This window comes from Schistocerca cancellata, chromosome 2 (assembly GCF_023864275.1).
Source record: "Schistocerca cancellata isolate TAMUIC-IGC-003103 chromosome 2, iqSchCanc2.1, whole genome shotgun sequence".
NCBI lineage: Eukaryota > Metazoa > Arthropoda > Insecta > Orthoptera > Acrididae > Schistocerca > Schistocerca cancellata.
The window spans coordinates 468605702-468620580 of NC_064627.1; positions in this window are offsets into that span (position 1 = coordinate 468605702).

Here is a 14879-nt window from a genome sequence, read left to right on the forward strand (position 1 = left end):
TTTCCAAATTTTCTAACCTACCTGCCCGATTAAGGAATCGAACATTCCACCTCCGATTCGTAGAATGTCAGTTTTGTTTCTCCTCACAATGATATCCTGCTGAGTATTCCCCGACACTCCGAATAGAGGACTATTTTACCCCAGGAATACTTTACCCAATATTACGCTATAAACGTTTAACCATACAGTATAACTACATGCCCTCGGGTAAAATTAGGTTGTAGTTCCCCCTTGCTTTCAGTCGTTCGCAGTACCAGCACAGCAAGGCCGTTTTGCTTGATGTTGCAGGGCCAAATCAGTCAATCATCCAGACTGATGTCACTGCAGTTATTGAAAAGGCTGCTGCCCCTCTTCAGGAACCTTACGTTTGTCTGATCTCTCAACAGATACCCCTCCGTTGTGGTTGCTCGTATGGTACGGCGATCTGTATCGCTAAGATACCCAAGCCACCCCATCGATAGCAAGGTTCATTGTTCATTGGCGCGTTAGATCGTCAAAATCCCTAGCTGTTTGGAAGACCCTGCCCATAATGCCCCACACGTTCTCAGTTGGGGAGATTTTACAAGTACGAAGACGAGCAGTAGAAACTCTCGCCGTGTGCGAGCGGGCATTATCTTGCTGAAATGTATGCCAAGAATTGCTTGCCATGAAGGGCAACAGAACAGGGAGTAGATATCGTCGACGTACCGCTATGCTGAAAGGGCGCCACGGATGACAACCAAATGTGTCCCTAGAGCATCCCTCCTAGCTGTCTGGCCTTATGCGGGCGATTGTCAAATTGTTGTTCCATTGCTGTCCAAGAAGTATCCAGACCCATCTTCGCTGGTCATCGGAGCTCAGTTCGAAGCAGGACTCGTCACTGAAGACAGTTCTATATCTACACTCCGCGAGCCACCTTACGGTGTGTGGCGGAGGGTACTTATTGTACCACTATCTGATCCCCCCTTCCCTGTTCCATTCACGAATTGTGCGTGGGAAGAACGACTCCTTGTAAGTCTCCGTATTTGCTCTAATTTCTCGGATCTTTTCGTTGTGATCATTACGCGAGATATATGTGGGCGGTAGTAATATGTTGCCCATCTCTTCCCGGAATGTGCTCTCTCGTAATTTCGATAATAAATCTCTCCGTATTGCGTAACGCCTTTCTTGAAGTGTCCGCCACTGGAGCTTGTTCAGCATCTCCGTAACGCTCTCGCGCTGACTAAATGTCCCCATGACGAATCGCGCTGCTTTTCGCTGGATCATGTCTATCTCTTCTATTAATCCAACCTGGCAAGGGTCCCATACTGATGAGCAATACTCAAGAATCGGACGAACAAGCGTTTTGTAAGCTACTTCTTTCGTCGATGAGTCACATTTTCTTAGAATTCTTCCTATGAATCTCAACCTGGCGCCTGCTTTTCCCACTATTTGTTTTATGTGATCATTCCACTTCAGATCGCTCCGGATAGTAACTCCTAAGTATTTTACGGTCGTTACCGCTTCCAATGATTTACCACCTATGGCATAATCGTACTGGAATGGATTTCTGCCCCTATGTATGCGCATTATATTATATTTATCTACGTTTAGGGAAAGCTGCCAGCTGTCGCACCATGCATTAATCCTCTGCAGGTCTTCCTGGAGTACGTACGAGTCTTCTGATGTTGCTACTTTCTTGTAGGCAACCGTGTCATCTGCAAATAGCCTCACGGAGCTACCGATGTTGTCAACTAAGTCATTTATGTATATTGTAAACAATAAAGGTCCTATCACGCTTCCTTGCGGTACTCCCGAAATTACCTCTACATCTGCAGATTTTGAACCGTTAAGAATGACATGTTGTGTTCTTTCTTCTAGGAAATCCTGAATCCAATCACAAACCTGGTCCGATATTCCGTAAGCTCGTATTTTTTTCACTAAACGTAAGTGCGGAACCGTATCAAATGCCTTCCTGAAGTCCAGGAGTACGGCATCAATCTGCTCGCCAGTGTCTACGGCACTGTGAATTTCTTGGGCAAATAGGGCGAGCTGAGTTTCACATGATCTCTGTTTGCGGAATCCATGTTGGTTATGATGAAGGAGATTTGTATTATCTAAGAACGTCATAATACGAGAACACAAAACATGTTCCATTATTCTACAACAGATTGACGTAAGCGAAATAGGCCTATGATTATTCGCATCTGATTTATGACCCTTCTTGAAAATGGGAACGACCTGCGCTTTCTTCCAGTCGCTAGGTACTTTACGGTCTTCCAGCGATCTACGATAAATTGCTGATAGAAAGGGGGCAAGTTCTTTAGCATAATCACTGTAGAATCTTAAGGGTATCTCGTCTGGTCCGGATGCAGTTCTACTCCAGTCAATGAGATTCCAGGCTGAAGACGCACTGGAGACTACCTGGGCAGTGATTGGATACCAACCTGACTGTCGCCCGCTATATGGCCCGACAGCCAGCAACGTTGGTGTGGGGTGTTTTCATGGCATGACCGCTTTGGTTGTCATCCGCGTTTTGTTGCCCTCCTCCATATCAGCAAGATAATGCCCATCCTAACACGGTGAGGGTTTGTACTGCTGTTTGCGAAACTTATCCTTGCTCACAACGTCGCCGCCTCTCTCCCCAACTGCGAACGTTTGGGCAGCGCGGGGTAGCCGTGCGGTCTTGGGCGCCTTGCCACGGTTCGAGTAGCTGCCTCCGTCGGAGGTTATAATCCTCCCTTGAGCGTGGGTGTGTGTGTTGTCCTTAGCATAAGTTAGTTAAAGTAAGGTTAAGTAGTGTGTAAGCCTAGGGACCGATGACCTCAACAGTTTGTTCCCACTGAACTTAGCACAAATTTCCAATTTTGAGAACGTTTGGAGCTTTGTGGGCTGTACTATCTCGGGGTTTTGGCGATCTATCGTGCGAACAGAGTTGAATTCGGCTCGATATCCCTCTATCAATCAAAGCGATTGCGGCATTGTTGTATCGTGACACAATGTTTGCAGTAGCAAGCACGCGGAGTCGCCTGTTGTTTTGGAATTAAAAGTTGAGGTCGACTGACTTAACATCTGGTGACTGAATCGCAGCAAACGGACGCTTGAAAGTTAAAGTAGATAAAGTGACATGTGTTTAAATAGTTATACCGAGTGGTATATCATTAGATATATGATTGTTAATTGGAGAACCTTCCGTGTTGAACAGCAGTAAATGTATGGGATTAGGTGTCAGCTTATACTATCGTGTGGATACCCATTGTTGGCGTGGATATCAGCACATGGATTAACTAACAGGTGACCTTCTTGTATTTATAAAAAATGGTTCAAATGGCTCTGAGCACAATGGGACTTAACATCTGAGGTCATCAGTCCCCTAGACTTAGAACTACTTAAACCTAACTAACCTAAGGACAGCACACATATCCATGCCCGAGGCAGGATTCGAACCTGAGACCGTAGCAGCAGTGAGGTTCCGGACTGAAGTGCCTAGAACCGCTCGAACACAACGGCCGGCCGGTATGTATAATCAGTTTCATAGCAACCAACATGAGCAAACTGTGACGTCTCTGGAATAAGTGGTTTTTGATTTGCGGACTATACAGTGTGTATCTCAAATGAATGTAGTAAATAAGAGGACTGGTAGACTGGGTCGTATCAAGCATATCCCACATAGCAATCCATGTCCGCATCCCTTAGCACACGTCGTTGAACAGCGTCTCGCGACGCCAAGAGGATAGGCACACAACGTGCCACCCGAGCAGTCATGGTAGCAGACATACAGGGTGACGTTTTCAATGTATTTGTGTGATCAAGCTAAGTCGGGGTGAAGTACAGGGTGATTCAAAAAGAATACCACAACTTTAAAAATGTGTATTTAATGAAAGAAACATAATATAACCTTCTGTTATGCATCATTACAAAGAGTATTTAAAAAGGTTTTTTTTTCACTCAAAAACAAGTTCAGAGATGTTCAATATGGCCCCCTCCAGACACTCGAGCAATATCAACCCGATACTCCAACTCGTTCCACACTCTCTGTAGCATATCACGCGTAACAGTTTGGATAGCTGCTGTTATTTCTCGTTTCAAATCATCGATGGTGGCTGGGAGAGGTGGCCGAAACACCATATCCTTAACATACCCCCATAAGAAAAAATCGCAGGGGGTAAGATCAGGGCTTCTTGGAGGCCAGTGATGAAGTGCTCTGTCACGGGCTGCCTGGCGGCCGATCCATCGCCTCGGGTAGTTGACGTTCAGGTAGTTACGGACAGATAAGTGCCAATGTGGTGGCGCTCCATCCTGCTGAAATATGAATTGTTGTGCTTCTTGTTCGAGCTGAGGGAACAGCCAATTCTCTAACATCTCCAGATACTGTAGTCCAGTTACAGTAGCACCTTCGAAGAAAAAGGGACCAAAAACTTTATTGGCTGAAATGGCACAGAAAACGTTCACCTTAGGCGAGTCACGTTCATACTGAGTTGTTTCCCGCGGATTCTCAGTGCCCCATATACAGACATTGTGACGGTTGACTTTCCCGTTTGTGTGGAAAGTTGCTTCATCACTAAATACAATCTTTGAAACGAAAGATTCATCTGTTTCCATTTGAGCAAGGATAAAATCACAGAAATCGATTCTTTTAATCTTATCAGCTGCAGACAGTGCTTGAACCAATTTCAGACGATAAGGTTTCATAACTAACCTTTTTCGTAGGACTCTCCATACAGTTGATTGTGGAATTTGCAGCTCTCTGCTAGCACTGCGAGTCGATTTTCCTGGGCTGCGAACAAATGCTTGCTGGATGCGTGCTACATATTCATCATTCGTTCTCGGCCGTCCAGAGCTTTTCCCTTTGCACAAACACCCATTCTCTGTAAACTGTTTATACCAGCGTTTAATACACCATGTATCAGGAGATTTAACACCATACTTCGTTCGAAATGCACGCTGAACAACTGTCGTCGATTCACTTCTGCCGTCTGAATAACACAAAAAGCTTTCTGTTGAGCGGTCGCCATCTTAGCATCAACTGACGCTGACGCCTAGTCGACAGCGCCTCAAGCGAACAAATGTACAACTAAATGAAACTTTATAGCTCCCTTAATTCGTCGACAGATAGTGCTTAGCTCTGCCTTTTGTCGTTGCAGAGTTTTAAATTCCTAAAGTTGTGGTATTCTTTTTGAATCACCCTGTATTATATTCTTCATTTGAAAACGGTTAAAAAGTGCACGAAATGACGCCCTCTGCTTGAATGCACACCGTACAACGAAACAGGAGTCACTGTCGCAAACACTCCTGGCAAAGTGGAAATTCCACCGGAGGCTGGCATAAGACGCGCTTTCAGCTCTTCGTCAGTCTCAATGGATGTTTCATAGGTAATAGTTTTCCGGTGGCCCCAGTAGAAAAAAAATCAATGTGTGTCAAGTCAGGAGAACGTGGAGGCCACACCATCGGCCCACTGCACCCTATCCAGTTCTCACCAAGGGTTTCATCCAAATGCATTCGCACTGCATGTGCGAGAGCGCAGGTGCACCATCTTGTTGGCACCACATTCGCTATCGCACGTTGAGTGAAACATGTTCTAACAAGTCTGGCAGAGTCTTCAGTAAAAAGATTATCTGTCTGTTTGCGTTCAGTCGCCGGAGGAACATGTATGGACAGACCAGATTATCACCTAACAAGCCGGCCAAAATGTGGACAGTGAAGCGATCTTGGTGACCACGTACAAAGGCGGCGTGCGTATTTTCCTGTGCCCACATGTGTTGATTGTGGTTGTTGAACAAACCTTCTAGTGTAAACGATGGTACATCCATAAAAAGTACACGTTTCGGAAAGTCCAGTTGAATGGCACACTTTTGCAAAAACTACTGGCAGAATCTGTTTCGATATGGAAAATCGTCTGGGTTAAGGTCGTGAGCCTTGTGAAGGCGCTAGAGGTTCAAATCATCTTCATGCCACACAGGCCAAATTGTGGAATGGCTTACACCCATTTCTCGTGCAGCATGCCGCGTCCTTGTCGAGACTGTGTTTTCCGGCAGTGCTAATTCCTCTTCACGCCCTGGTATACGCGATGTGCGTTGACGACCGCGTTCATCTGGCCTTCACCTCTCTATCGCAAAATGAAAGTACGAAAGTACCGGGTTTCGAAGCAGGACCTAAATACGCATGTGCCAGTGGAAAACGTACCTCGAGTGAACCAGTCTCATGTAGTGATCTGTGGATGGCAGTCAGTGTGCATTGAACTGACACTCGACGATTTGGAAACCGCCGAACGCACAAACGTTGGGCAACGCGAGCGTTTCCATCCGCCGCCCGGTAAGTACAGTACATGTCTGCCCTTTCCTCCCAAGAATAGCGCTCCATTTCCTGTCCGCTCTACGCAGCAGCAAACACAAGAGCGTTCCCGTTTGATGACAAACTGACTCAGAGCGAACCAGACTCCGCAGCGTGCACAGGTGCTGTGTTCTGTACAACACCAATCAAACAGATATTTGCACAGCCAAAAGTAACGCGTTCACGTCCCAGTAAGAGGCGGAGAACCCGTAGTGTTGTCACCGTGGAATATCCGTAACTATGTCGACTGCAGCTTTTGCAAGTAAAGATCATAAAACTTCAACCAGACGTCTCTTGTACCTTGCTTGTTGTGTGCCCACCCTCTTGGCGGCCCACGACGCTTTCCAACGATTAGCGTGACTACACATGAACCAAGAGAATATAGGTCAAATGGTTCAAATGGCTCTGAGCACTATGCGACTTAACTATGCGTAGCGGTCGCCCGGTTCCAGACTGTAGCGCCTAGAGCCGCACGGCCACTCCGGCCGGCCAAGAGAATATGCATGTTGGTGGAAAGACAAACAGAAGCCTAAATCCGAAGAGTGGGCGACTATGTGCTTCAACTTTTCTTTATTTTGTATTAGATCTTCTAGATTGATGCGCCCCGCCATGACATCTCTTCTGTGCAAACCTCTTCATCTCATCCGAGCAGCATTTGCATCTAACTTCTTGAATTATTTCTTGAATATATTCAAGTCTCTCTGTTCCCTTACAAATTCTACCCCCCTAAAGCTAGCTCTAGTACAACGAAAATTACTTCCTGACTTCTTAAAAACCACTTCTGACTTTCTGTTTACTATAGCCTAAACGGTAAGTTACAAAATTATTCAAACAATGCTATCCTCAGCTTGAGGATCTCATTTGAAGAATGGAAATCGTGAGGATAATAAACATATCACACTTCATTTTCTAAACGTTTGTAAGTGGTAATAATTAGGTAACCTCCCTTATAAGGCCCAAGGAAATGTTCCATATCTTAGTCCTTATATGCAGGCATTGCATGTAAGTTTTTCTCTCCTTCGCCCACCCCCGCACATTTTGCATGAATCCACGTTTTGCATTTAATGCATCTGATCATTTTTTCCATTCGATTTTCCTCGCCGTACTATTTCTCTGTTGTACGAATGAGTTTATGTGGTAGTCTGCAAAACACTTCCCTTTCACAGATGGAGCACTAGTTCGAGATTTCGTTTCGTTTACTGCCCTTATCTTTTATTTACATGGACTGCTCATCAGCTTTGAGCCTCCTTTGCTAGGTCCCGAGACTATCCATATGGAGGACATCATTGCAAATATCGAAGCGACCGTTCGGAGTATTCCTTGTGAAAGAGCTGAGGAAATACCTACTGAAACCGCTAGGATACTGCGGCGAGCAAAACCACCAACTTGCCACCCAAGGAAAGAAGAGTTACAAACTACGAAGAATCTTAACGCCAACAAAAGCTCATTCTTACTCCCTGCTGATAAGGAAAACACGACCATTGTAATGAAGACCGAAGATTATTAGCAGAAGATTCGGGACCTATTAGGTAAAAAGACGTACAGAAAACTAAGCACAGATACGACGCAGCGGATCACACGGAACGCGAATCGGTTAGTCAAGGTGTCTTCTCTCTCGACCGACATACAGAAGAAACTGCGAAACACAGAATCTCTACCACCTCGGATTATGGATTACCAAAGATCCATAATAATGTTTCATTGAAACCGATTGCCAACGCTCCTGGTTCACCGACGTATAAACTGACGAAATACTTGGCCTCTCTGCACCAGCCGCTCGAAAGACTTACACATACACAAAGGTCTCAGGACATTTCATTGAGAAGCTGAAGAAACTTAAATTTGCACCAAACGATTTAAAAAATGGTTCAAATGGCTCTGAGCACTATGGGACTTAACATCTGAGGTCATCAGTCCCCTAGACTTGGAACTACTTAAACCTATCTAACCTAAGGACATCGCACGCATCCATGATCGAGGCAGGATTCGAACCTGCGACCGTAGCAGGGCCGTTTCCGGACTGAAGCGCCTAGAATTGCTCGGTCACAGCGGCCGGCAAACGACATCCTGGTCAACTTTGATGTCGTCTGTTTGTTTACCAAAGTGCCACTAGTGATGCTTTGATCAGTTCCATTTTCCCACATGACATCACCAAGCTCTTTCATGCTAGTCTTACCACGAGATATTTCATGTGAAATGGCAACTTCTACGAGCAGCCGGAAGGCGTCGCCGTGGGTAGTCCACTTAGGCCAAAAGCGGCCAACTTCCTTATGCAACATTTCGAAGCACAGGCTCTGGACTTGGCGCCGTGTAAATATAAGGTGTGGTACAGATATAGCGACGATACTTTCGTTGTGTGGAGCCATGATGAGGAGTAATTCGGTGACTTCTTAAGACACCTGAATAGTTTTCATCTGAGCATAAAATTTACCATGGAGGTAGAAAAGGAGCAACAGCTACCCTTCCCAGATGCGCTGCTCACGAGGCATGGTGAGAACCTGGGACACAGGGTGTATCAAAAAGCGTCGTACGTGGGTCGATACCTACACAAACTGTCAGATCACCACCAGAGCCAGAAAAGAGGCAAGTTTAACGCGCTCGTAACGCTAGCAAGACGTATATGTGAGCGGTAGCTCCTCAGACGCGAGATACAACACCTGGAAAGTGTTCAGAGGAGCAATTGTACTCCACCAGTTACATAAGAAGTACCACAGAAACAGAAACTGTGCGAAGCGACACATCGGCCTTTCTGCCCATTCCCAGAAAGACTGACAGAATCGGTCGTATACTACACAAGCACGGCGTAAAGACTATAAACCGAGAAAGAAGATCAAAGAGTATCTCAGATCAGCAAAGAAAAAAAATTACACACTTCAATGTCGGGAATATACCGCATACTATGTACATGCAGAAAACTCTATGCTGGAATGACTGGACGATCAGGCAACACCAGAATCGCAGAAAATAAGCGACATTGCAGTGTCGGACAGATGAAGAAATCGGCCGTGGCATAGCACGCGATGTGTGAGACCGACCAGATAGTGAAACTCGCCAACACGGAAGTTTTTGCTGTAGAGAAGGGCTATCACAACCGCTTGTTCAGAGAAACTATAGAGACACACAAACATGAGAGTAGCTTTAACAAGAAAGAAGAAAGCCTCAGAGAGAACGGATTCTGGATTTTCATGCTAAGGCGAAAGATCATTGCACCTAACAAGGAGAGAACCGCACCGGAAATGTCCAAGGGAAAGCCCTTGGACGTTGGCACACCAGGCAATCTGCAGCCGCGAGCTCTAGTCCAGTCCGCCACCAGCGATGGAGGTGAAGCATTGACAATGCCAGCCACTCGTGCTGGCGAAACGCCAGAAAAATCTTCAAACAAACGTCGGCCGAAGAACCCGAGACAGAAGCCAACAAGCTGTTTATCTTGAGGTTTTCCTTGGAACTTTCATTATTTCCTTCGTATATGGGGATATATCTTGGATGGACACGTTCAACCCACTTATTTCTTGCCAAAGCTTCGCAGTCGGTCATCTGGGACAGAGTAGCGAGGAAGTCTCCGCGGCGTGAGGACAGGCCGGGACCGCTGGCCGCGTGCACGCGCAGTCGGACTGTGAAGCGCTAGCTAGCTGCGAGAGCTGCAAGGTTCGTTGCCCACTGAACCTGAACGCTGAAGTTGAGTGATCAGTTAACCTGTTATGAAACCTCAACTGCTGTGACATCTCTTCGTTCTTTGCCAGTCGTTGCTTCCTGGGCCGTTCTGGTTAGCAGCAACGAATGGTGTGTCGGAGTCGGCGAAATTCTGCAGCTGTCTTCCTGTATGGTCATTAACTATTAAATTGGTTGTTACTTATCAGTGAAGTGCACCAGCAGTATTTTCTGCCTTGTAGCCGTTAACGCCCCAGTTACCTGCCCTGGTCGTTAGCGTAGTTTTCTGGTAGTGTGTTTTTTCTCGCCATGTTGATGCTGTCCAGCACGGCGTGTAGTTCGACATCCTTTTAGTAGTTTGTTCATACTTTTTCTTAAGAGTGGTTATTATGCCTTGGCTGTTTTTAGATGCGAAATTTGAAGACGTAGTGCGGCCGGTATCTTCGTCCTCGGCTGATATTTTCCGTTGTAGTACCGTTGGTCGGGCGGAAGGGAATTGATTAGGTTGTTGGTCGGTCCTACAGCCGTCCCTGGGTCGGATTGCCAACCGATTATTTAACCTTGCTCCTGGCTGCCTGTCTCACCCCACCTTACGTTAGAGCTACCTCCTCAGGTCGACCCTCGGAACACTTCTGAGCACCACTGTTCTGTTGATTTTAGATTGTCATTTTCATTTTTGTCTGATGTACTGTGTGAGGCCTTCAGCCACCTATTAATGTAGTTTGTTTTAATTAAAATTTGAAGATTGATTTGTCTAAAAACTAAATTTTGAAAGTTTGTTATATCTGAAATTCTTGTTATCCAGGCCTTAAGCCCTGAGTTGTTCAATGTTCAGTGTGTGGCCTTCAGCCGAGCTTTTACGTAAAATATTTTCAGATAAGGCCTTCCGCCGTCTTAAACTAAAATTTTAGAAATTGATTTGTTTAAAACTCTTTTTTTTAATTTTACTCTATCTGAAATTTTTGTTCTCCAGGACCTAAGCCATGAGTTGTTCAATGTCTTGTGTGTGGCCTTCAGCCGAGTATTTACGTTAAATATTTTTTTTAGTAAGGCCTTCAGCCGCGTGTATTTTTAAGGTAATTTTTATAGCTTGTGTTCAGGCCTTCAGCCGTTCTTGTTTTTGGTGTGGTTTTGGGCCTTCACCCCAGGAGGTATTGCAAGTTTTCTTAACTAGGCCTTCAGCTGTATTGTTTTAATTTGATCCTTTTAAGGCAACGTGTAATTAAGTGGTTCTTAGGAAAATAAACTTTGTGTTCAAAAAAGGTTCAAATGGCTCTGAGCACTATGGGACTTATCGTCTGAGGTCATCAGTCCAATAGAACTTAGAACTACTTAAACCTAACTAAACTAAGGACATCACACACATCCATGCCCGAGGCAGGATTCGAACCTGCGACCGTAGCGGTCGCGCGGTTCCAGACTGTAGCGCCTAGAACCGCTCGGCCACTCGGGCCGGCCAAAGATTGTGTGTCTTGTGCAACTAACAGTAACTGATTACGGCCCCCTCCACAACCATAACCTGATCCGCTCTATCCTGCGAAACCAGATTTCAGCCAAATGCAAGTTTTCTTATGTCTAATACGCTTAAATCGAACATGATCTTTTCAAATTTAAGAATATGCGCTTTCCAATGTCTTTCAACTTCGCTGGTAAATACGTCACTACGGAAAAAAATTGTATACCCTCGTGTGTATTATTATTTTTATTTTCAGCGTGCCTCATAAATTTATTGCTGGCTTAGAAACATTTTTTTATGGGTGCACATTTATTTAAATTATGACCCACATGCAGTTCATCTGTACTCCGCTTCCCACAACATCTTTCTGTTGCCTTACTGAAAACAAATTCATTATTTAATTAGTAACTTAGAATAGAGCATGCGTTAGGAAATTCACCATATCATTTTTAAACATTATGTTGCACTAATAATGAAAGCTCACTGTAGGAGCAAGTATCTTAAATTGTATCGGTACCATATCAGAAACTTAATGCGGCAAATTTTAGGCAACGTCGCTATTTTATCTTTGTTAATTTCCAAAACCACAATGAATATAGATTCATGACTGTCTGAAGAGAAATGTTATTTGATGTATATTCACCCATAAGTAAAACATCAGGTTGCTATTTACCTCATACCAAACAGTAACTCTCTTCAAACAATGAAAAATCCAGGAAGGAATGTTACAGTATTATGGTAAGGACATTTGCTACTCACCACATAACGAAGATGCTGAGTCACAGATAGGCACAACAAAAAGACTGTCACAAAATAAGCTTTCGGCCAACAAGGCCTTTGTGAAAAACAGACGACAGACACACACACACACACACACACACACACACACACACACACACACACACAATCTCTGGAAGCTGAAGCCACAGTCTCATCGCCACATACACAAAAGGTTACGTGAAAACAATAACAAAATCAACGCTGTCTACAGATGAGCTGTTCATCATCACAAACAACTCATAGTAGAAAATATGGCTTCAAGAAGCACATAGTTGACGCTGACCTTACTGAACGTCGGATAGCGCAAGGCATACCCTACGAATTTTGTAGTAGTGGTACAAATTGGATGTACAAACTAGGTGCTGGTACAATTTAGCTAACTGTCCACTGTCATCCTTTCGTTTTTTTCTTTTAGTTGATGTATTGTTTTCCTCGCCGATTCTTCTTCATTTCTTATCTTACAGGCCCCTCTATGATGCCGTTGAGTTGTAGCTCCTCATACTAGTTTTTTCTGCACAGCACTCTTCGTCTCTGTATAACTGCTGTAGTTTTTATCCACCGGAAACTGCTTACTGTACTCAAACCTCAGGATTTTAATTCCTCTCTGTGAACTTTAATTGTATATCGAACTTTCCCTTTCATTTCCTTTACTGTCGCTCAATATAGCGAGTAGAGACAGAATAACAGGGAGAGAGGTTACAACCCTGTCTCACGCCCTTCCTAACTACTGCTTCCGTGTCATGTCCTTCGGCTTATGTAACTTAATTCTCGCATCGCTGCAAAGGTGAGTGATACGGATATGTACAGGGTGGTCAGAAACAGTCTGAAAAGCTTTTAAGATAGTTGCAGGAAAGACTGTGCACCGAAATAATTTTTAAGAAGGAAATCCGGTACTTAACGCCATTTCCGAGTTATTTAGCACTGAAGTTAGCCAGTCAGGTCGTCACGCGCACAAATTCGAGAAACCTGCCAGAGACACTGTCGCCGAATTTATTCTTCTGTTGGTTTCCTCAAAACGAACAAACATAGTTTTTGCTCATCCCTCTTAAATTTATCGCTTTCGAAAAAAATGTACATTGTAACTGGTAGTTAGTACTTGAACCAGTGGTAACTCTTGCATCCACACATGTCTATGCACTGCCGCATTCTAACGCATGCAGTGCTTGAATTTTCGTGCGCAGCGAGCTAACTTCAAAGCTAAATAACGGTCCAACGTATCGATTTTTTTTCTTAACACTTATTTCTCAGAACAAGCTACCCTCCAACACCCTTAAAAGCTTTTCAAACTGTTTCTGACCACCCTGACCACCCTGAGTGGTTTCGAGTAACTACTGAAATCGCTAAAACTGAACAAAGCACCGGAGCCCGACGGAACTCTTACACCGAATTTGCGGCCTAGATAGTTGCTCTTTTAACCGTACTCTACCGTAAATTACTCTAAAGAAAACAGTGCGCAGTAGTTGGAAGAAAGTGTCATACCCTTCTACAAGAAGAATTGCAGTAACTGTCCACCAAACTATCGTCCAACACCCTTGACGTTTGTTTGTAGTAGAATATTGGACCTTTTTTAAGCTCAAACTTTATGAGTTATCTTGAACGAAGTGACCTCCTTCACGCCAACGAGAATCGGTTCCCCGAAAACATCAGTCATGTGAAACCCAAATCGTACTTTTCTCATATGACGTCCTGAATGTTATGGATCAAGACAGTCAGGTAGATGGAGTATTTCTGGATTTCCAAAATGCAGTTAAGTCAATATCACATCTACGTTTATTATGAAAAGTATGATCGTATGGGGTATCAAGAGAAATTTGTGGCTGAACTGAAGATGTCTTGATTGGGGGTCGTAGACATCTTGCACGGACAGTCATCGACAGATGTAGAAGTAACTTCGGGTGTGTCCTAGAGAAGTGCTGTTCATGTTGTATATTAGGCTCGATGACCTTACAGACAATATTGAAAGTAACCACAAAATTTTCGCAGATGGTGCAGTTATCTATTATAAAGCATTGCCTGAAGAAAGTCACACAGGTATTCGGTCGGATTTTTGTAAGATTCCAAGGTGGTACGAAGACTGGCAACTTCCTTTAAATAAGCTCAGTCATTAGTTAAGCAGGTGGCAGACTTCGATAGAATAAGATTGCTAACAAGTGATTCGTACGATCGGCCAGTATTATGTGGTACTAACAGCGCATATTGATGTATATTCACAGAGAAGTCAGAGCGAGTGGTCACAGATTTGTTTGGACCATGGGACAGAGTCACGGGATGCTGCATAAACTGAATTGGCAGACACTTGAATATAGGCATAAACTATCCCTAGAAAGCCTACTTACAGGATCTGAAGAACCAACTATAAATGATTATAGGAATATACTACGACCTACTACGTATCGCTCCCGTGGGAATCTTGAGGACAAAATTAGATTAATTACTGTGCTCACACAGGCATTCGGTTGTTCTTCACGCACTCCATGCATCAATTGGAATGGGAAGTAACCATAGAACTCATACAGTGGGACATACCCTCTGCCGTGCATTTCATATTTGTTTTGCAGAGTACATATGTAAATGTAGATCTGCCGTCTGGTTTCTACGCAACTTGCAAATAACGTTCGTTCCCTGTATTTCAGCCCTTCTGCCTTCTGGATTTCAAAGATTGTGTTCCAGTCAACATCATCAAAATTTTTCTCCAGATCTACAAACG